Source organism: Mycteria americana, chromosome 1, assembly GCF_035582795.1.
Source record: "Mycteria americana isolate JAX WOST 10 ecotype Jacksonville Zoo and Gardens chromosome 1, USCA_MyAme_1.0, whole genome shotgun sequence".
Lineage (NCBI taxonomy): Eukaryota > Metazoa > Chordata > Aves > Ciconiiformes > Ciconiidae > Mycteria > Mycteria americana.
The window spans coordinates 123,109,434-123,132,529 of NC_134365.1; positions in this window are offsets into that span (position 1 = coordinate 123,109,434).

The following is a 23,096-nucleotide window of genomic DNA, read 5'->3' on the forward strand; positions in this document are numbered from 1 at the left end:
TGAATGAAAGGGTAGATATTCATGTGGGATAGGCATTCCAGTTTGGGCTACAAACTACCAGAGTGAGATGTGTAAGTAAGGTTCTTTTCCCCTATTTAAGCAAATAGAGAGAAAATGAAAAGCCAGACAAATAATTCTCAACTTGGGGGCAAAAAATGTGCATCTTTGCTTCTTGAAGCAAGAGCCAATGTGTAACCTCACCTCCATTCATTCCTAAAGAACACATTGCGAGAACACCTAAAGCAACCAGACAAATGGGAGAAGAGCCTTGGATTTCTTTTTTCTCACAAAAACATTTTGTGAGCAAGAGAAAGATAATTAGCTGTGTCACAGAGTTCTGAAAAATTGAATTAATCAATATTTGTATAGCTTTTCTTTTTACTGATTTACAAAATTATCACTTTTTCCATAAACAGAGTCATTACTTACAAGGATTCATTGTCTGAGATCTAACAGCTTTCAGTCTGGGGTTTGTCTGCAAATGTTGCAGCTGACCTAATGCTTTCTTATAGCATCCTGCTGGCCACCTACATCACGTCCTAATAGGACAACAGAGTTTTACAACTAAACAACAGCAAAGGCTAGCATAGCATACTCTCATTGGACCTGTACAGGAAAGAGTCAAAATTTCAGAAAATATCTCTTCCACAAAAAGATGAAAGTAAAATGTATCAAAATTTTCAGTGAAAACAATTAAGTGGCAAGATGCTTCACAAAATTATATGAGGGTATATTTTAGACCAGAGCGGTCAGCTACATTATGAGTCCCCCAGTCTGGTCACTTCTCTGTCATCTTTCCCACATCCCAGATGAATGCTCTAATACTCACGCAAGCCAGAGCCTGCAATATCTTTCATCTGGATGCAGAAAACAGCCAGGACACCCTTCTAGGATGGGTTCTTATTCTCTGTTTTTTCATGTGGGTGACCTCCACTTGTGGTGAGTGGGCAAGCCCCATGCCCCACTGCCAGAGTTAGTCTCCTGCCAGACCAAGCTAGCCTTCCAACCACCAAGCTATAAGAAACTAGAGAAGGAAAAAAACCCCAATTGTCAAGAGATACGCAAACCCCGACCTCTCAGTTCCGTTTTTGCACATCATAGTTATTACCAAGTATCCTCAAAAGTGGGCCACAAAAGCTAAGTCAGTTCATTCCTCTCATACCCTCAAGAAGCCATCAGGAGCTCTCAGTAGTAACGGTTACAAGTTCAGCAGCCTCCTGCATCTACAACCTGAAAGCAATCTTTGTTATCATAGCTCAAAGTTGACTCTTAAAAGTTTCTGTAAATCCAAAGCAGGGTTGAACAGGTACCACAGAAAGCTCTATCCCAAAACTATGAAAGCAAAGAAAGAAGGAAAACAGAGGGAAAAGTCTGGATGATGCCCAGCTGTATCCCACTCCCTATCCATGCTCAGCCACTTGGGTGGAAAAATATGTTCTCCTTGGATGGACTCAGCATTGCGAGAAACAATATTGCCCCATTCGGAGGTCTGGGGTTTGGCTGAGCCTGCACAGCTTCTACCCAGACACCAACAGTGAGCTCATCCAGTAAGTACGCTGAAACACACGCTGACGGGCACCAGCATATGAAGCACAAGGTTTTGCTGTAAGAAGTCACAGAGAAACATGGCTAAATACCTTGGTGTTAAAAGAAAATGCAGAATTAGGTCAAAGTTTTGGCAGTACACTATTTCCAACATAGACACTGTTTTGCTCACTTGTTAGTCCCTGCTAAAGAAAAATGCAAAATCTGCCCACCAGGGCCATGGGGATAAGCAGAGCATGAGGATAAGCAGAGCAACCTCTGCAGTGCTGCCTGAAAAACAGAGTTCTTCCAGACGCTACTAAAGAGACTAGTAGTACTGAACTCTACTATAATTCCTAATTAGGAAATGTTGAACAAAACCTGTAGCCTTAATGGTCGCAAGTCATCACCACTAGCACATCAAGGACAAAATGTAATATTAGTGTGGTGCATCGTTTGCATCACACATCATATAATATTGTGTTATAAGAGCATTTCCACTCAGGAAGCATAAGTTTACTGCCCTGCACCTCCTCTCCATGATTCTTTCCCTTTCAAGCTTAACTGCAAGTGATTTAACCAAGAAAGAGTCCTTATTCCACAAGTCTGCAGAAACAGAACAAGTCAGGGCACCTGAAAATGGAGGAATGGAAAAAATTCCTGAGTCACAGGCAAGACAATACATACTCTTGTGAATGACACTGAAGGGAGCAAACCCCTGGGTTCTAGAAATGGCTCTGTGGAACAAACCCTTGCCTGGATTAGAAATCCCTTCAAGAGCACAGCCACTTGGCATTTGGATTTCCTGGTCCACTGGTACATTTTCAAACCACTGTAGAACATGCAGCACATCTTAAGCATTTTGCTGCACTAATGCTACTTCGTAACTGTGCTAGATTTTTCCACCCATGGGGACAAGTTCTCAATTTGACTGTATTCTTTCTGACAGTTTGCCTATCATACTAGACAGTATTGGCTTGGACTGAGTCACAGCAACAGCCCAACTGCAGAACAAGAGCAGCCCTTCCCCATGCACCATACACAGCACCAAGCAGAGGAACACAGTGAAGAGGGCACAGCTGCCTGTCTTGCTCAAGGGATGGCTCTCAGGTAATGCAGAGTTCAAAAAAAGGGGAGGGAGGAAAAAGAGGGGAAAAAAAAAAAAAAAACACAACCCCAAAACAACACAACAATTACTTCTGGTCAGCACAAACAGCCAGTACCAATAGATCTAAGCAGATAGTCTCACTTCTGCAAAGCAAAAAGAAGTTGTACAAAATACTGACTATTTTAATAATGAAATTGCTGAACAGTTCCTGAAGTGATTTGGCCCTAGTAAGCATCAAAATAAAACCAGTACTTATGTAGGCACTAAGTAGCTCAAATACTACAACACAACAAGGCATAATGAAGAAAAGAAGCATCATTAGCATTTGGTTATTGCTCACATTTTTCCTAAACTGCTTCTGAGATCACCATGATGTACTAATTTTTGCTTAGATCTCACCAAATGAAAAGAAAGCAAAATGTACTGGCATTCACAGCTACGGCTATAGAAGATTAGAGCTATGACAAATTACTACAACCTTAATAACAAAAACACAAAACACAAACTAGATTTTCACTCTACCTATCACCGGGGGGGGGTGGGGGGGTGCAGAAAAGGCAGATCTGAAACAAATTTGCAGGATTTAGTTTTGTTTCTTAACAAAACCAAACAAACTATAACTTATGGAATGATCAGTACTTGAACAACTGCAGTCTAATACTCTCTTTGTCATGGGTTTACTATGTAATTCATACAATACAGCACACAAAATATTAGTATTTCAAAATACACACAATTCATTACATTTCTTTTACTTGATGAGAGATAAAATCTAAGGAAGTTGGGTTTTGCTGGAGGAGGAAAGGTTTTAAGAAGAAGAAATTAAATATATCTAAAATAAATTAAAATGACAACGTCTCTCAATGTTTATATAGCATCTAAAATGGAGAAGAGATACTACCAACATAAAAATAAGTTCTCTAAGAGTATTTTAACATTCTGAATGATCCCAAGATAACATTCAGAGTCTGGAAATGGCAAGTTCAGCATGCTAATCAGTTGAGGAATAGAAATAGATATGAAAATACTATGAAGATGGCTACAGAATGAGCATATAACACACATTTACATTTTAAATACTCTTTACAAAATACAAGACTAGCTTGCCTTGAAGGCCTCTTTGTTTACCTGAAAAATAAGCACATGAAATGTTGAGCTGTGACTCAGAAGTTCCTGGGTTCTCTTTTAGTCCCCCCATCAGGCTTCCTGTATCATATCAAAGCAATCATGAGCCTCAAACCCCAACAATAGCAAAACCCAGCTTTCTTTGAACTTCAGAGAAATTTGAACACTTAAATACCAGTGGCAATTTGTGCTTGGGCCTTTCCTGTGTTTTCCAGAGATTTAAGATATAAATAATAACATATCACTTCCTCATTCAAGTTTGATGAGAAAAAAAGTCCTTGCACCTTCTTTGCAGCAAATCTCTTAGGGTTTATAACATCATTAGATAAAGTAATATGCACCATAGCTGAACTTATAAATAACTACCAGTCCACTATGTAACGTTATCATCTTTACATTGTGGACTCAGCTTTCATATGTATTTCTCTTCCCCAATTACATACACTAAAACAGCTGGTCTACAGAAGCTTTTTGATAAATGTATCCAAAGGTATAGTAAGTAGCATCAATGACCTACGGTGAGGGACTGACGCAAGTGAAATATTGGTTAAAACTTACACCACTAAAGTAACAGCAATATGTATCTCTCACTACATTGTTGTAAGTTCACTCTAAACAAATCTGTTCCCTTCCAGCTTCCCTAGCAGAATACTTTACAAAGACCATGCCTTAAGAATAGCTGCACGGACTCATTTATTTTGTTATCACTTTTGGCAGTAGGATGACAGTGTTCTACATAAATCTTAGTGAAAGGCAAAAGAATTCTTAAGTCTTCAGTTTCTTTAAAAAAAAAAAAATCAATAGCATTTTTTGCATTAACAGTGGAAGAGGTTGTTATACCAAATGTCCACATACCCATCGTCTGTGCTCCAACAGTGGCTGATAGAGGATGTTTAGGGAAGAGTCTGTCACAATCCTTTCCTGTACTTTCCTAGCTAATTTAAAGTACAATATTACACAACTAACCAGAATTACCTTTTCTATTTGCAGTGTTCTGCACTCATTTTCTTCCCCCACATGCCATTTTATTCCCCATTACTGCATGATCTTTCTAACTCTTTCCAGTTCTACTTACGTGCAAGTTGGGCTATCTTGAATACTATTCCATCAGAAGACTTTAATATTTATAACCTTCTTCAGTTCATTTATGCATATGTTGAACAACCCATAAACTAGCACAGTTCTCCGATAGTGTTTTCTCTCCAGCATGAAAATCAATTATTTGTTTCCTATTTCTTCTCTAGCCTATCATTAATCTACATGAGGACCCCTCTTACCCCATGGCATCTTTCTTTCATACTATTTGGTATGACACTTTGATGAACTCTTTTTAAAAGATCTAGTTATACTCACTAGTTATGTTATACTCTAGTTATGTTATACTCACTACATTCTCCTTGCCCAGCTGCTTCGATTACCTCAAAAAAAATTATAATAATTTGCAAGGGATGGCTTTCCTTTACTAAGGCTGTCAGACTTCTTTCCCCAGTACATTGCATTTACCTATGTGTTCTAAAAACTTTGTTCTTTCTTAAGACCTGTTAGCCTATAGTTATCTACCTTAGTCCTTTAAAACAACAAAACCCCTTGACATTAAGTACCCAAAGAAAAATAGCTATTCTAAGTCAATATAAGCAAAAGGTTACAGCAGCCACCATTTTTCCAGGTAATTATACACCTATTTTTATTTATAACTCTCGAAGGTATCTCATCCATGGCTGGCAATTCATTGGCATTCAATGGATTAGTGCCTTCTAGAATTTCTTCTACTTGCAATGACTCTTGAGACACAAGGTGCACAGAGTGATTGGGTTTTCTAGGTAAGCTGTGCAGCAAAATCTAGCACACTTATCCCAGCAACGGACCGAAAAACTGCTCCTGTGAAACCTACCCATATGCAGGCAGTTTAGATCTTGAGAACTGCCAGTGCAGACAGATCATGCAACTCAGGTACAGTAGGTCTGACATGTCTAGTTTCAGATCTTCGGTACACTGCATGGGGGACCACAGAGCAACCAGAGACTGCCAACTCCAACCTTAAAACAACTCTGCTGGTGGGACTATCATAACTGAGAAAGTCAAGGAGAAGGTCAGTGCAGAGAATTCATGTGGCTCTTCTGCAACAGCTTTACCTCCCTAAATACTTCCTTTGCTCCTTTATCAGGATCACCTAATCTTTTATGCATAAGGTGAGCTACTTCTCAAGATCTGTTTTGATCTTCTTCACTATGAACAGACATTTCACTTGGTAAGGTTTAATAACTTTTTTCTTGCATGTTGGGACACAACACACACTGAGAAGGGTGCTTCTTAATACCTCTGTGTACTCTCCTGCTTAACCACATTGAGGTGGGGTGTACAGGAAAGAATACATCTAATGTCTGTCCCTTTTAGAAGTTTTAAAAATAATTTTAAATTAATTATCTAGCAACAGTTCCTTAGGGATTGAGTTGCTTTGTCCCAGATGCCCATTTTCAAATACTGGGGTTATTTTTTAGGTTCACTGTTTTTCACCTTGACTTTATCACTATTTGTCCAAGATTGAAGGATTGAACATGGATGTTCTTCAAGATTTCAGCCCTGGAAGACAAGTTCTCACCAATCATGTGTTCGTGTTCTTCCACACTTGTCAACTCCCCCATCTTTAAGTTTCAAATCATCTGTTTCCTTGTCCTGTTTTGGTTCGTATCACACCCTAACTTACCTTTAGAGATTTCCCTTTCCTCCCACAAATCTTACTCCTTCCTTTCAACACCATTTTTTTTTTCAGTTCAGTTATTGAGGCTGGGCAGATGATACAAGAGCCTACAAGAAAAGGCTCAGTATAGAAGTCCTACTGTACAGCCTTTTATTAAAACACTGTACTTCCAGCAAGCCTTTCCCTGTTGTTTCCTGTGTTGCTGGTATTTCTTACAATGTTACAGTTGCAGCTTCTACATCCTATGCCAGACCAGGGCAAAAGCAGTGAGGAAGCACCTTCCCTGGAAGCTCCCAACCACGGCATGTACCTTTCACCCATCAGCTTCATGGACAGCATTCAAATTGGCGTGACAAAGCTAACCCTAACAAGCTGCAAATACACCTTTTCATTCATCAGTCACATTAAATCATAATATTTAAGGCTTAATAAAATGACTGTATGTGGCAAAATAGCTTCTCCCACACACACTCCTGCTCCTAATCAGTGCTAATTAAGTATCTGCATCATATAAATTGACAGCAATGTAGATTCTGAAGCAGAGTTTAAAGTGTAAATAATGATGAGATAAAAGAGATCTTTTGAGCAAAATCAAAGTATCAAGTAGTCATTATGTGTAATCACTATCACAATTTAATGACATTTTGTGCTGGAACAGGAATATGAACAGGAATTAAAGTGTCTAATATATTACTTTTTTTTTTTTTTTTTAACCGTATGTTTGTCCCAACTGGTTAACAAAACATCAGCCTTCGCTTGTATCTTCAGCAGGTCAGCCTGGTGCAAACACACAGTATCCAAGCCAACTGCAGTGGCAATGGACTTGAGATGTGAAGACACCATGTTCTGGCAAAGATTCTAATATTTATCCTTTTAAACTCACTGTATCTGTAAGCAACAAGGTTAAGACTGGAAAGCCACAATAGGAGTCTGCTATCCCATCACACAAGCAGATGTGACAGAGGAATACACAAACCCTGATTAAAGGGGTAAAGGGGAGGCAGATGAAGGAAGAATAAGACTCCTTTGCTCCCATAGACCTGATAAGCAGCAAATCATGACAGAGTAGAAGAAAGCAAGGAGAAATTCTATCTGCTTTTAAACTTCCTGTATATTTGTAAATGCTTTTATTTTATGACCAGTTCAAAGGATAATTAAAATAGGAATCCACTTTGTCCAGTATCATGACCCTTAGCAGGCAGTAGGCTTCCAACCATCAGTAAGTTCATTGGCTTGAATAGGTTTCTTGATAGCAAGTATTTCTATGACGAGCATTTCCCAGGGGATCAAGTCCTGAAAGTGGTGTTACTAATATTTCAGTACATCATCAAGAAAGCAGTATGAGAAGAACAAAGTAAATGAAAGAGAAGGCCAGGAAAAATCAGTGATGAAAAATACTGACTTCCAAACTATCATTTCACCCAAAACTTTACGTGAAGGGGACAGAACACAAAAGGCATGTTAATCAGAAAACACCTCATGTAGTCTTTAGAAATATCAGACTGTACAGCAGCATCAGCTGAGTTCAGAGCATAGACTAATACCACAGGTATCCCTAGGGCCTGTTCGCATGTCCTAATACAGAGCTCCTGATGTATGAAAGCACATGAGTCAGTCACCTCAATTTTGAGGGTCAATCCAGAGAAATGTTTTTCCTCTCCCTTTCTCTCCTTTCTTCATCCAGATTTTTCAGAAATTTCTCCTTTCCTGCATATCTCAAAATGCAGGGGGGGGGGGGGAAGGTACAGAATTAGAATATCTTTTTCTCCCCTCAAAAGCCATGCTTCTTGAAACAGACAATGTCTCCATTCTACCGTTCTGGGAATGGTAATGTGAATGGTGGGAAGGTATCTGGCATTATTGGTTATGATCACTTTAAGCCATTTCCTTGCATGAACTGACACACACACAAGATGAGCTGATTAGTAAATAAAGGAAGAAATCATAACATTCTCCCTTAGCGACAGAGTTGTTGAGGAAAGAGTTAAAAAAAAACAGAACAAAGTACAAATATAAATTTTCTCATCAAAAAGTCTGGAATTTTTCACTTTGCTGTATCACCTGTAAAGGTGTACACTCCAAACACCTGTTACATTAAAACAGGCAAATTAATGGCCAAATGTACAATGCTTGGTAACATAAGGATTCTTTTGCTAGATCAAACTAATGGCCCACCTGCACTGCTGCATGGCTGGAGCTGACAGTGCAAGAAGCCACAGACATACAGGTGCATAATCATCACTGCCCTACAAAGGCCTTAACCCTATTTTCTTCTCTGTAGTTAAACCACAGGAGAATTGATAGTTCATATTCCCTCTATAATGTGTTTGCATTAGCCACAACAACTTGGGATATTCTGGCTACCAGTAGAGAATCTCACTCCCTCTTTGGTTGTTCTAAGATTCCAACCTTTAAAAATAAAAAATAAGATAAAATAAAATAAAATACCACTCAATTAAACCACGCCATCCCATACCCTATATATTTCACATCCAGATTCGTCCAATTAAAAATACTCTCAATTAAACATTCCCAGCTAAATTGTCAGGCATTATAGCATACAAACAGCTAGTTTAACAATCTTTTCAGCAAAATTCTGAACATTTTGGTTTGCTTTATTATTCCATAGTGAAACTGAACACTTGGCTTAAGCCTGTGCCTATTTTTAATGGCCTGGTTTTACTCTCCCATTGATCTGTTGTCATGTTTAATCAAGATGACAAAAAAAGAGTAGCAAGTAGGGTAAGCTTCAAGTACTGCACATTTAATTACATGAAGGACTTGGTAGGGAGGAAGGGCATAAATTGACCTTTGTATCAGTTTTCATGAGCTCAGGTGTCCTTTTTAGCTTCCCAGTATGTTAACCCTGAAAGTACGGAAATAAAGTGATTCTATGTTTGAATTAAACAAAAGGCCACCCTGGGGAATGGTTTTACTTTTGCATATGATTTTCTTTAGAATATTATTATCCAATAAAAAATAGAATAAAAATTTGAGAATACAGGCAACTGCAGAAGGGTAGAACAACAACAGTGACGAGCAGGTATTTTTAAGTTTTTCTAGTCAACGATTCACAACCACAGCAGCATCCCATCCTGAACAAGATGCACACACACACAAATGTAAGAACTATTTTTCACATTTATTTAAAACAAGAACAACACAACAGTAGGGTGTATCATACTGTGCAGATATACTGCATATAGAAACCTGATGCTTTCATTATTCAGTAGATATGACAGTTTCAACAGGGATTTTAGAAGGGTCTTAAATTCTGTATTTCTTATCCTTAAGAAGCTTGGAAATAGCTTCTTTCTTCCAGATTCCAGCCCTTGGGATCTTTATTCTGTGCCCATATATCTCACTAATAAACAAATGCGATTGATCTGGTGGGAAAAAGGCAAGCAAATCATGCTACACAGATCACAAGCACTACACCAAACACTCAGCAAACTGAGTGTTTTAACTGAATGCTGCTGTTAAAAGCATAATTAGTTTCTCCCTTTTTTAAAAATGAACAAGTAAAATATCAGATGACTACTAGAACTACTTAGGGCATGGCACGTGAGCGCCAGTTTGTAGTTCCTAGCAACCTATCCTCAGATAACGTCATGATTCTCGTCTTCATCTGAAATGTTAAACTTGGAGAATAGATCTTAGCTGTAAGAAACTAAAACTGATCAGAAAGAAAATAGCCCAAATTTCCCAGTGAGACCTGAGTAAGCAGGAAAAGCTAAGCTATCTATATTTTGTTGACATGAAAGTACAGTTTTACGGTATGCAATAATGATCATTGGTATCGCTTATATGGCTGAAATTTGGGTTTATCCTGATAGCAAGCACAGGTAACATTCATAACAGAAAGCTAGAGTATACCTAAACAGCTCATATGGATTTCAGAATATTAATAAAACAGCATATTTAGCAACTACACTCTGTCAACTCTCTGTAAATGCTAGAATTTTGTACAAACTTTCTGCAAAGCATATGTGTGTTAACTTTCAATAGAATGGTAGAATGATTCATTAACCATGTAAAGGACAAGAATATATTTGATGTTAAAACTGGGAACAAAATAAGAGAGATGAATATATAAAAAAGTCTTAATCTCATTTGGTTTGCTATAGACCTCGTTATTAAAGGAAACATATGTTTACAGAACAATTTTTTATTACAGCACAGTATTTATTACAATTGCAACTGCATGTTTTAATCACATAAAAGGAGGGCTTCCCTATGGATGCTGAAGACCTACTCAGACATTATAACTTTCTGCAGTAGACACCAGAAAGTTCCTTCACAAGAAGCAGTCTGAGAGCAACCATCTAAGTGGAAAAAATAAACTTAGAAGCAACACTGTTTTCAGGTTTACATAAAGACTCTAGAATTGGTGTAAGGGGAGGGGAATGAAGGCAGATGGGCAAAAACTATATGAATTGCATGAGGATTTACTGGAAGGACTAAGGTAGCTGCAAACTCCACTTTGGGCACTGCCCAGTCTGACAGGGGCATGCACCCCTAGTCATGCAAAAGAATGAAGAGGTGCAGCTCCCCCCTCCCTAGATCAGGGCAGCATCAGCTTTTGCAAAGCATAGGAGTAGCACAGCTGTGTACCGTCACTGCTGCGACTGCAGCTTTGCACAGGCCCGTGCAAAACTCATTTTAAGCCATCTCACATAGCAGCAGGAGTTTTGCTGCAGCACAACCATGTGTGCATTGTGCTTTGACGCTCAAGCAGGTCTGGCTGCTTAGAGCTCCCCTATGCTGTGGCTACTCTGCAACCACTGAGCCATTCTGCTACCAAGCAAACTATTTTAAAGTTTACTTTGCAATGCCTACACTGAATTACTTCCTAACTTCAGGCGTACCTTTGCTCCAGGAAGCTCAGCCACTGGTGGCAACCCTTCCACCATCTGGCCACTGGTGCCACCCTTCTGGTGGCAAATCACACAAGACCTGTCTTGCCGAGGAAGTGATGAAATGAGACCCTTATTCTCATCCTGCTCTAATAAAAAAAAAAAAGAAACATTTTGCCTCAGTACATAACTGAGGTGCTGAAGGTAAAGTAATTCAAAAACTTCTCACAAAATTTGATTGCTAAGTGTATTTTATTTATGAGCATGGTCACCTAAGGCATCATCTAAACTACATTTAATCTTAAAAGCGAGACTAAGATTTTAACTATACTGTACTTAGACCTTTGTACAAAGAGCACTATGCAAATGCTATCGCAAGTAATTGTGCAGGATGGAGTACAGGGAAGGCTCAAAACGGGGGAAGAGAGAAAAAGAAAAGCAAAGGCAAGCGTAGCAAGAGAGGCACAAAACAAACATCCTGGAGACTAAAAATGACAGAACATCGCAGTCAGCCAGCATCCTCACAAACACTAGCCCAGCATTTTAGGCAGGAGGATTCTTTAGAGACCACCTTCTAATTTGAATTAGAGGTATACACATGTGCAAATAAATGGGGGTGCTAGAGCTAAGAAAAAGCTCCAAATAACTTCAGTCCTCAGCAGGAAAGCGTGAATTTTGATCACTCAGTGAAACAGTGTTAAGAAATATGTTTCCCTATACATCCTTCAGGCATCACCTTGGACTGCTCTCAGGACCACACCCGTACACAGGAAGGACTCCTCGGCTCCTGCAGGAAACCCTTGGGGGTCAGGAGCTGCACCTTGTTATCGACATAACAGCAGCCCACCAGAGAGGCATGTGTGTCACGTGTGAAGATAGAGACTTCATACCAGACAGATTTGCATTTTAGGGGTAATTTCCTATACAAGCTGAGTATGAGGGAACTTATCATCTCATGTCTTTACTCAAATTTAAAGACCAGAGATCTCCATCAAACAAATGCAAAGCCTAATTTGGCTAATTAAAAAAAAAAAAAAAATTACAAGGTGAGATGTATTTCTTCCTTCCCTTTCTTTACACTTGTCTTTTTTTCCTATCCATATCTAGGTTTGGTTCTGTTTGTTGATCTTATTTTCTATTTCTGGGATCTTCCCAGTCAGGATGGTTAGGAGATTTGCCCTCCATCCCCTCAGAAAATAAAGAGAGATTTTATAACCTCACCTCATTCTTCATTTTTGACAGAAATTTTTCAACCAGCTCTCTATCTTACAAAAACAGCTCTTCTTGTTTTGTATCTGCTAAACTCTCACTCCACAATATTTTGTGGTCATGAGCTGAGTAGGCTATATACTGAGGAAAGAGGTATTTATTTTTCATTTCGTTCAGTGTCCTATTGTTCCTGGCTCTTAAGAAAAGGCAATCCACTTTATCTTCTCTATGCTATATGTTTTCTACATCTTTCACCTCGGTCATGTCACCTCTTCAACTAAAGAACTGTAATCATACTATCATCTCCCCCCATCACTTGGAAGTGTCCTTTCATTTTCAATCATTTGTATTGTGTCTCTAGACTTCTTTTAGAAATGGGGTGAACAAAACTCACTGCTAGCTGAATTCAGGGCTCGGTGAAGTCAAGTGGGAGTTCTGCCATTGATTTCAGTAGTGCTAGAATATCATTCAGTATTTACACAGTCTCATTGCTTCTTGCCATTTATTCCCACACCCTTTTGAATATACATGCTATTTCCTCTTCTGATAGCATCCAACAGCAACCCTTCCTTCTGCTATCAACCACCATTTGGTCTCCCTTGTTTGCAGTACTATCCCTTCTTTGTCCACACCTTGCATTCTCTACTTGGATCCTAGTTTATAATCCTGAGCAGGAAGTTTTGGTTTGGGTTTGGTTTTTTTTTTCTTCCTGTCCTGGCAACACTAGTAGACTGCTCAGGGTTCCTGAGCAGAGGAGAACAAGCAAGAACTGTTGTACACAGCACACTAAATACGGCCAGCGATCCTATCCAGTGGCACTGCCTTCTCTGAGAGCTACCAGAAGGAGACCCACTCCCCAGAAGAACAGTTTTGACTCCTCCTTCATTTCTCCACTGTCCCTCAAGCTTCACTAACCTACCAGCAGTAAGGAGACAAGGAAGCCCTGTGTGCACAGACAGCAAGTACCAACGCCGTATATTTCCCAGGCAAGCTTCAGCCAGTTACCCAGAACAACAGGGACAGGGAATGCATGGTGTTAAGTAGGAGACAGAGAGACGTACTCTGCTTTGCAGGTAGCTCCAGGAAGGAGCTACAGGAAGTAGCTCCAGGAAGGACTCCTTGCCTGACCACCACTGGTTTACCCAACAGTGCCAGCTTGCCTGCCCTCCTCCTGCAGCCTTGTGGGGCTCACACCAGAGGCAGCTGAGCTCCTACCCATCACATACCTGCATCTGCTTGATCATCATAGCTCCCTCCCGCCTGTGCTAGCAGACTGCTGTATGGCCAAACATAGACAAGGAACGCAGAGCATCACAGGTGCCCATGGGAGGATAGGGAGGTCACCCAGGCTGGGCACTTAAAGCCCAGCTAAGCCACTTGAAGATATCTGAGAGACACTGTGATGCAAAACTGAATTTTGGTGCCTGAAGAAGTAGGACTTACCACATTTGAGTTTTGCCCACACTGCTGAGGAACTTCAAGGTTCCTCTGTGGACCATGCTGAGAAGTTGTAACACAAATATTGGTAGCTGAAAACTGGACAAGAGTACTCCATAGATGAGAGTTTTCTATACACAAACAGCAGTTAGGTAAAGAGGGGGAAGTCAAGGGTCTTAAGTACACTTTAAGTTTCTGGCGTTTGAAGGCCCAATAAATATCAGTCTAATGCAAATGCAGCATTGCCTCTGATGCATTCAAGACTAAAGCCTCAGAAGCTCAGATTCCTTTGTGATTTTACAATGTAGAGTCAACATAAACTAACGTTTTTCACACAAAAGAATTGTTACTTTGAAGAAATGCCTAATGCTTTTAAGAAAGACATTAGTTTGAAAAAATGCATTTTTACAAATAGATCATTCTTTAAGGATGTGTATTGTCTACATGGAACATGCATTTTAACTTATACATAACTGACACTTAAATGCCTTGTTATTGTTGACTTCCCTTTATGAGTACACACAAACACATGCCTTTTCCTGGTCTTAATGTCTCACTGGATATGACTTCCTCAGTCCTATTTGTCATAATGAGGAGAAAATGCTTTGAAACCAAATGAGGGGAAGAAAATAGTAAGACTACACACATTATGCTTTTACTAACTTTAATGGCAATTAGGCAAAGAAATGATCTGCCTAGGGATGGAATTGAGGGACTGTCATTAGACGTGTTAAGAATATGATCAATAAAATACTTGAGGGACCAACACAAGATGGGATGACGGGGACAGAAAACAAAAAAGAAAGAAAGAAAAATAAAACCCCAACACATTTCTTGCTCCAATTAAAGGACAGACCAAATGACCCAGGATGTGGAGAACAGAATCTGGGCCCAGAACCTAAAAATATAAAGGAGCATTTTTATCTAGCTATAGGAAAGAAACAAATACAAAGCCAAAAAATAGTAACTGTTTTTTTAAAACTCTGAAGCTCACCTGGTGTTAAAGGCAGAAAGCAGCAACTTTTTTTGTATATAAGCTATATATATATATATGCATGTATATTTATATAAGCAGCAGCTTAATGCATTTTCTAGTGGTTCAACTTCTAGCAGTATGCTTTTCGTGCACAGTACTTCAAGTGACTCCACTTAAATAATAAGGTCTTTGAACTGACCTTGTAAAAGTCTTCCCTTAGAAATGCACAGATAGAAATGAACTTTAAAGGTCAGCCTTATAGAGGAGAAAAAAAAAAAATCTGGTTTCCAAGCTGCAGCTTATATGTGCAGGTAAGGGGTGACTGCGTTGCTTGCAAATGAGAACTATAAAATGCAAGCAGACTGATTTTCATTTTAGTTAAGGAAACCTAAACTAAAAGTCCTAGTAGACTCCTTATCCTTTTGCCACCAACAGACTTTACTAGGTAAATAGTCCACTGGAAGTGCACCTTTCAGCCAAATCAGTAATTTCAGATTCACGTGCAGAGACTTAGACTTAATGAGAGGACAGCAAACGCACAGCGGTCCTTCCCAAGACCTGCATCCTGTCCTACACAGCATCACCCAAGGAGTCGCCTACAGCAATGCCTATGCCAAACTTTTCCATGGTCAAAAGGGATCATTTCCACCGACCAGTGCTAGCAATACACAGTACAGAAAAAGGTTTGCAGAGCAAAACCACAGCTTTTCTCCTGCTGGCCAGACTGCGCACAAGGGAGAGGTACAGGTGCCTTTCTGTGCCTCACAGCACAGCCGGCAGTGGGATCACCAGCGGCACAGAGGGTGCCAGTGCAACGGCTGGGGAGATGGAGGACCACCGTGGCCTCTCCGCACCTTCCCCATCCAGCGCCACATCCGTCCTCCTCTCAAATGTCATTGGCCCAATTGAGGAGAAAAATAATTAGTTTCACTCTACTTCCTGCTAATTACAGAGTGTATAATCTGCCAAACGATGTACACGCTCATGTTGGCTGTGGCCTGCTGCCTCCCCCTGCTATCACAGGCATACTCACTCTGAGGCAGGCAGCGAATGGCTTACCAGTGACAGCTGGCAAACCAGCCTCTGGGAATAAAACATTTTAGCACTTCATAAATTTCTAACAAGGTTTCAAATTGCTTCAGTTTCCCTCCTCTCAGCTCTGTCAGGCTAGAAAAGGAGTTGGGGGGGAAGGAGGTGAACACTAATTAAATCCGCAGCAGAAAAGTACAACTAGTAAGATAGTTCATTATTTTTAATAAGTAGCAATTAGACCACAACTCCAAGGAAAGTTGGATTCTTCCTGCAATCTATTGGCACCATGGGAAAACCAAAATACATTCTTCTGCCTCAAGTTTTTAACATAGGAACAACCAAAGCACTTTAAAGTGCAGCTGCATTACATGTTTAAACTTAATGGAAGGTGACACACAACGCACTAAAAACTTGAAGGGAACATGCAGCATAATTGACGTTAATGTTAAGGTTTCATATCACTATTCAGATAACAAATGGTTTCCAAATTCCTCCATGAAGCTGCCATCAGGATAAAAAGCTGTATTATCATTATTATTATTGATTAGACAACATACTATATTACACTGAATCTGACATCTTGTCCATAGGAATATAGCTAGAATAAAAATAATAGGATGCAAACGGCTATGGATCATATTTATAGCACACTACCTCACAGGTGTAAGCCAGCAACTCTCCTTTCAGTATGAATATAAAAGACAGAGGGACTGACTTAGAGGCCAAATGTCCCAGAAAACCAAATATTTATGCGTTTGACAGTACAGAAAAGTTGTAAAAGGTAGAGATTTTACATGGAAAATAGGATTATGGGAATGAGGTAAGTAGAAACAGGTACTAGGAGGAAATAAAACAAATGTGTTTAATAGGAAATAAACACCACAGTAGAAAAACAGTGTCACATTGTTAGAGCTATACTTGTCCTTTGGCCAGAACTGACCCTTAGTACATGTGTCCTCATTTTACTAGTAGTGGAAACAAAAAGCCAGCATCTGTGAACAGACTGATTCATTTTCATTATATTTAGCTCTGCAAAGAATGGTGCTGCTTTCAACCCGAGAGAGAGAAAGAGAGAGGAGGCAGAAAGGTACCAAATCTGGGCTGTGTCACATATAAGAGTCTTCCAGTACAGTGCAAAATCCTGCAGGAGGGAACTGAAGACAAAAAAATACCCAAACCCAAAACGAATGCACAGCAGAGCAGATGCTTTTATTTTGCAAGAAGAAAGAATTTGCCATCAGGACCACCACTTGCTGTGTCCTCTTCTCAGCAGAATCTCTAAACACAGATGTCTCTTCCAGAAAAAGATATTTGCCTGAAAATATGTTTACTTTTAAAAGAAAGTTGAATATCGACAGAAAAAGGCATGCTGTGAAATATTTGGGCACCTTCATTAGAAAAGGCTGAGGCACTGAATGCCTTCTTTGCCTCACTCATTACTAGCAAGACAAGCCTTTAGTAATCCCAAGCCGCAGAGGCCAAGGGGAAAGGCTGGAGCAAGGAAGACGTACCCTTGGTGGAAGAGGATCAGGTCAGGGAATACTTAAGCAAACCAGACATACATAAACCCATGGGCCCTGATGGGGTGTACCCATGAGCTCTGAGGTGGCTGGCTGACCCCACATTGTGAGGCCACACTTGATAATCTTTGACAGGTCATGGTGATTGGAAAACATAACTGAGGACTAGAGGAAAGCAAATGTGGCCCCTACCCTCAAGAAGGGCAAGAAGGAGGGATATAGGGAACTACAGGCCACTTAGCCTTATCTCCATCTCTGGTAAGGTGATGGAGCAGCTAATCCTGGATGCCATTTCCAGACACGGAGGACAAGAAGGTGATCAGGAATAGTCAGCATGGATTTACCAAGGGGAAGTCATGCTTGACCAACCTGATAACCTTCTACAGTGAAATGACCGGCCTGGTATACAAGACGAGAACAGTGGATATTGTCTGCTTAGACCTCAGTAAAGCTTTTGACACTCTATCCCACTCTCTCACTCTACGATCCTCATAGAGAAGCTGACGAAGTGTGGGCTGGATGAGCAGGCAGTGAGGTGGATTGAAAACTGGCTGAACAACTGCACCCAGAGTGGTGATCAGTGGCACAGAGTCTAGATGGAGGCCAGTAACTAGTGGTGTACCCCAGGGGTCAATACTGGGTCCAGTCCTGTTCAAGACCTTCATTAATGATCTGGATGGTGGGGCAGAGCATACCCTCTGCAAGTCTGCAGATGACACAAAACTGGGAGGGGTGGCTGATACACCAGAGGGTCGTGCTGCCATCCAGAGAAACCTTGCCAGGCTGGAGAAATGGGCTGACAGGAACCTCATGCAGATCAACAAGGAGAAGTGCAAAGTCCTGCACCTGGGGAGGAACAACCCCATGCACCAGTACGTGCTGGGGGCTGCCCAGCTGGGAAGCGGCTTTGTGCCTTTCCTACATACAGTGCCAGGGACACCTTTTGGGAGAAGCAGACAGTGGTGGAGGGGTTCAGCCAGCTTAGGTCAAGTGTTGCAAAGAGCTTTGACTGAGGAAAAACTTGTCCCTCGCATAAGTTCAAGCCGCTTAGCCCCAAGTTTAAGACAATATTCAAATTAAATTACATTGTTATGTTTCACCTGTAAATTAACTTCACCTCGTTTTTCTTAACTCAGAAGATCGTCAACAAAAACTAAACAAAACTTTTCTTCCTCATTTCTAACATTTCATTTACTATAAAGAACTTGCAATTAATCCAATTTTATTCTGTCGCTGCTTCATAAATAGATACAAGCAGGACGGGTGTTAACAAGCAGAGAAGAGACAGGGAAGACAGGTGAAAGATACAAGAGGAAGAAAGGGAGGAAAAGAAGAGAATGCAAAAGCGGGGGGCAGAGTGAAAATGAAAACAGGGCAAGAGAATAGTTGTTATGAAAATGCATACAGCATTTCTATCAGATTTTAATTCGAAAAGAGATCAGAATTCCAGACTTAGGCCGACAGAACTAAATCTAAAACCTTTATTTCACTGCTGTTTCTCAACAGTGAAACAAAACTGTCCTCAACAGTTTTGAGGACTCTAAGAGTCCTCAAAAAGAAACCTTCTGAAAAACAAGACCACCACCAAGCATGACCTCATCACTTTGCTGTGAAAATGAATGGCAAATATGTTTTAATCTCACTTCTGCTCTTACTTTGTCACCTTACCCAAGAGACTGCTCAAGCAATAAATATGGAGACAATCAGTGCTAATTTGTGATGGAGACCTGGCTGCTGCACTGTACGTTTTCTAGCTGTAGGATTTCAAGCAAAGGAGGTTCTAGTCATTTCAACCATAGTACTGAAAGTGCAAGTCAGCAAAATTCAAGCAAGAAATAAGATACATTTAAAGCAAAGAAACAAAACTGACAATCATTAGCCCTTGGGACAGTGCACCAAACTGGTTACTGAACTGCTAATCACTTGGAGTCTTTAAATCAAGACTGGCTGCCTATGCAAGTTGGGCCACTAAAAATCACGGATTAGCTGTATGGAGGAAAAAAAAAACTTCTAAGTATGAAAAAAAAATGTTCAGGAGACCTGGAGCTGCTCAGGAAATAAATCTTCTGTGTTATTTAATAATGGAAGAGGCAATAAACAATTTTAAAAACAACCCCTTCTTCTCCCCAAATGAGGGTATAAAGGACAAATTTTATTTTGCTCACAAACAAACAAAAAAAAATACAGAACATTTTTATTCTGAACTAAAAAAAAAAGAATTTTTTTATTGAACATGGCACTATGGAACCTGCTAACTTTATTCTGAAAGCATATGTAAGGGTTCATCTGCACTCATTTTTGTTGCACTTTTAAAAGAAGTTATATAAAAAAAAACAATGCAAATTTACAGAATGTGTTGCTTAATTAGAACTATGTTTTTAATGTGGAAAACTATTTTGACAAAGTTTTGACAAGTTACACCTGGAGCAAGTCTCAGTAGCAAATATAATTAAGAAAAGAAAGTGATCGTGTATTAGCAAGGGGGGGGAAAAAAGGACATTTTGGGTTTGCTCCAATAAGGACAGGATTTTCTTTTCCCTCAATTTTTGCAGTTGCTAAACTAAAAAACAAAACCAAACACACACCCAAAACAAAGACTCAAAACAAACAAAAAAACACACTAAAACCACAAATCACCTCGTATCATGAAAGTGACCACACGAAGGTGCTCCTGAAAGGTTGAAAATTTTGAGGAGGCAAGTCCAAACTCTTTCTGCTTGAGTACCACAAACCATGGGAAAGACAACTTCAACATCAGCACTGGCAGTACCTTCCATGCATGTGAGAGGGTGGAGGGAGTTCTCATCCTTTCTCCTCATGGCAAAACTCCATGTCCTTATGCCTTCAGAAGGAGCACCCAACCCAACCGCTCCATAGGTGCCCAAATCACAGCCCAGTCCACTAAGATGCCTCCACATATATGTGCATGCCTACTCCACTGCTTCAATTTAGAATCCCACCTCTACGCACATCCCACATCATCATCATCAGCCTCTGAGCATGGGGGGTGGACACCCAAGCACCTCTCCTCGTCCGTCACCCCCCATCTATCCAGCTTGGCCTCCTGCAGCGAGCTCTGCTGGCATGCCCTGGGCCAGAGATGTGGATCTGGGCTTAGCGGATCCCACTGGGAGGCTGGAGCATCGCTGTGCACAGGATCACATTCAGGTCTCCACGTTGCCAAGTCAGATGCCCTTACCTGCATGTTACAGGGGAAGGAGCTGTCACCCCGTATAACTGTGCGCTCCAGTGGGGCGCATGCCCCACTTTGGCACTTTTAACCTAATCCAAGGGCACGTGCTACATGCATTGTTACAGCTTGCATTGCCTCCTCCCTGTATTAAAATGAACAGGTATACAAATGGGTAACATTTTTGTTTCAGCCTATAGATTTTCCATTTTAGAAACAAGAGATTTTGCTCTAGGGAGTTTGTCTTCTTACTGATTAGAGCAGTCTCTTTTTGCAAGTAAGAAGTCAGTAGAGACACCACAGGTTAACACCAGCCAAAGTTCACCTTTAGCTAAATTCTCCTATCACTGGATAAGGTCACAATAAACTATTTCTGGGTCAGCCCAAAGCTTTTTCTTTATCCTGGAACACATGCTGCTTCTAATCCGTGGTCTCATTATAGCCAACAACACATACATAGACTTAAGTAACCTGCATTACACAATCAGAGGGATACTGTCCTAATAATTTCCTGCAGAAGCACCAAGGAAAAGTACCCATTAAGAATGAGCAACACACATCATCTCATCATCAGAGCAAATTAAATAGCAGAACAAATGTGTAATTGCCAATATTTTGTGTAGCACAGCCAGAACAAAAATATAATTGTGTCACTCTTGCCTAATCTTCCCAGGCCAAGCAGCAATCTTCTCTAGTGCAAGCCCCATATGCACAAGGATGACCCGAGTCTGGCAGCTCTCCTGCAGCAAGTTTGACTTTCATCTTTGATGGGCAGCAAGGTTAACAGGTCTGTCTATGGGCTGCCTGGTTGCTGGTGCTGCCTGCACGTGAGTGCTGGTCCACAGGGGTGCCTACCCACCCTGCGCCCCTCTTCCCTCCACCCCTTTACCCTGTTCTCCCAGAGTGGTGTACGACAGAGCCGCATGGCCAGCACTGGCACAACGCTCAGGCCAGGCAGATCTCACGGCTCAGCCCCGCCACATCCCACCCAGCCGCTAACGCCTCTGGACGCGTGTGTACAGCACAGCACAACTGTATTTGCTTGGTCCCATAGCCCCACACAACAGAGGTTATGGGGAGGGGTGGGCAAAGGAAAGGGGAGGGGAGGAAAGGGGTGGACAAAGGGCAGCTAGCTTGGAAGTCTGGCACATGTGCTTACGGGCAAGTAAGACCAGGTGTTGCGTGGGTTAGTACCTCAGCTTTGGTTTTATGTATATAAATTGAATTGCTCACCAGGATGGGAAAATATTAGTGGAGGAAAGCAGTATGGCTGAGGCCAGTGCATAACAGTAACACATACTATAGGTATCAGTCTGAGATCAGTTATTGCACGTACATGGCAGAAACAAAGACTGAAGGTATCTCCTGCTTGCTTTATGTGGAAACCAGTTGCTTTGCTGCTCCTGACTTTTTAATGCCAAAACCTACATTCATTCTTTCCCTGGGTGCTTTGCCTTTCCTATGCCCTGCCCTGACAGAAATTCCTCTTCACTGCATGATGTTGTATTCCATCTGGTTTTTATTGCCTATAATAATCTTTTAATTCCTTGACCTTTCCTTAAACCAAATTTTCCAGATCCCAAATCTAATTTCTTACAAATCATTATCTTAGAAAAATCAGAGTGCATGCCTATCAAAAATACTAACAGATCTTACTGCTAACTGTTAAAAACACAGCAAACCCTTCTTCAGCATGCAGATTCAGGCGACAAGCTAACATCTGTAGAGATTCTTACAAAGTTTTGCCAAACTATTAAAAAAAAAAAAAAAAGAAACCTTAACTTTTTCTTATATTGTTCACTAAATGAAATGCAAAGGCTTTCATCTCATACCAGCATCGCCTACAAGTTATCAGAGTAAGTATGCAATGGAGTATATTTTCATCAGGTTGAGTCCACTTGCGGGCAGCCCCTTTCTAAGGAGCATATTTGCCTCATCACCCCTGCCTTTACACCTGCCAAGCTTTGGCTAAAGGATAGAGACCAAGAATGTTTAAGTCCAGATGAACCATTTGTGGGTTCCATAAATCCACATACCTAGGGCTTTCACCATACCATCAAATATTAATAAATGCTTTTAGGTTATTCCAAGTGCAGAGACAACGATTTAGAAGTATAAAACTAATAGAAGATGTTCATTTAAAAAGCTTTCATTCCAAATCTTTTATTCCACATGAATTCTTGCCACTGGGATGGACTCAGGATTGAAATACTACACGCCTATCTAGAACAGAAAACTGGGCAACCTTAAAAATATATGCTTTATTAGTGCCTTTAAACTCCACGGGCAATCCCAGCAAAGTAGAAGCCCATGGATGAACACAGCAGATGTACAGTGACAGAAATTTGAGTACCAGGAAGAAGGACACGTATATAGGTCAACCAGAATCTCATATACCATTGGAAATATTCATATAGACAA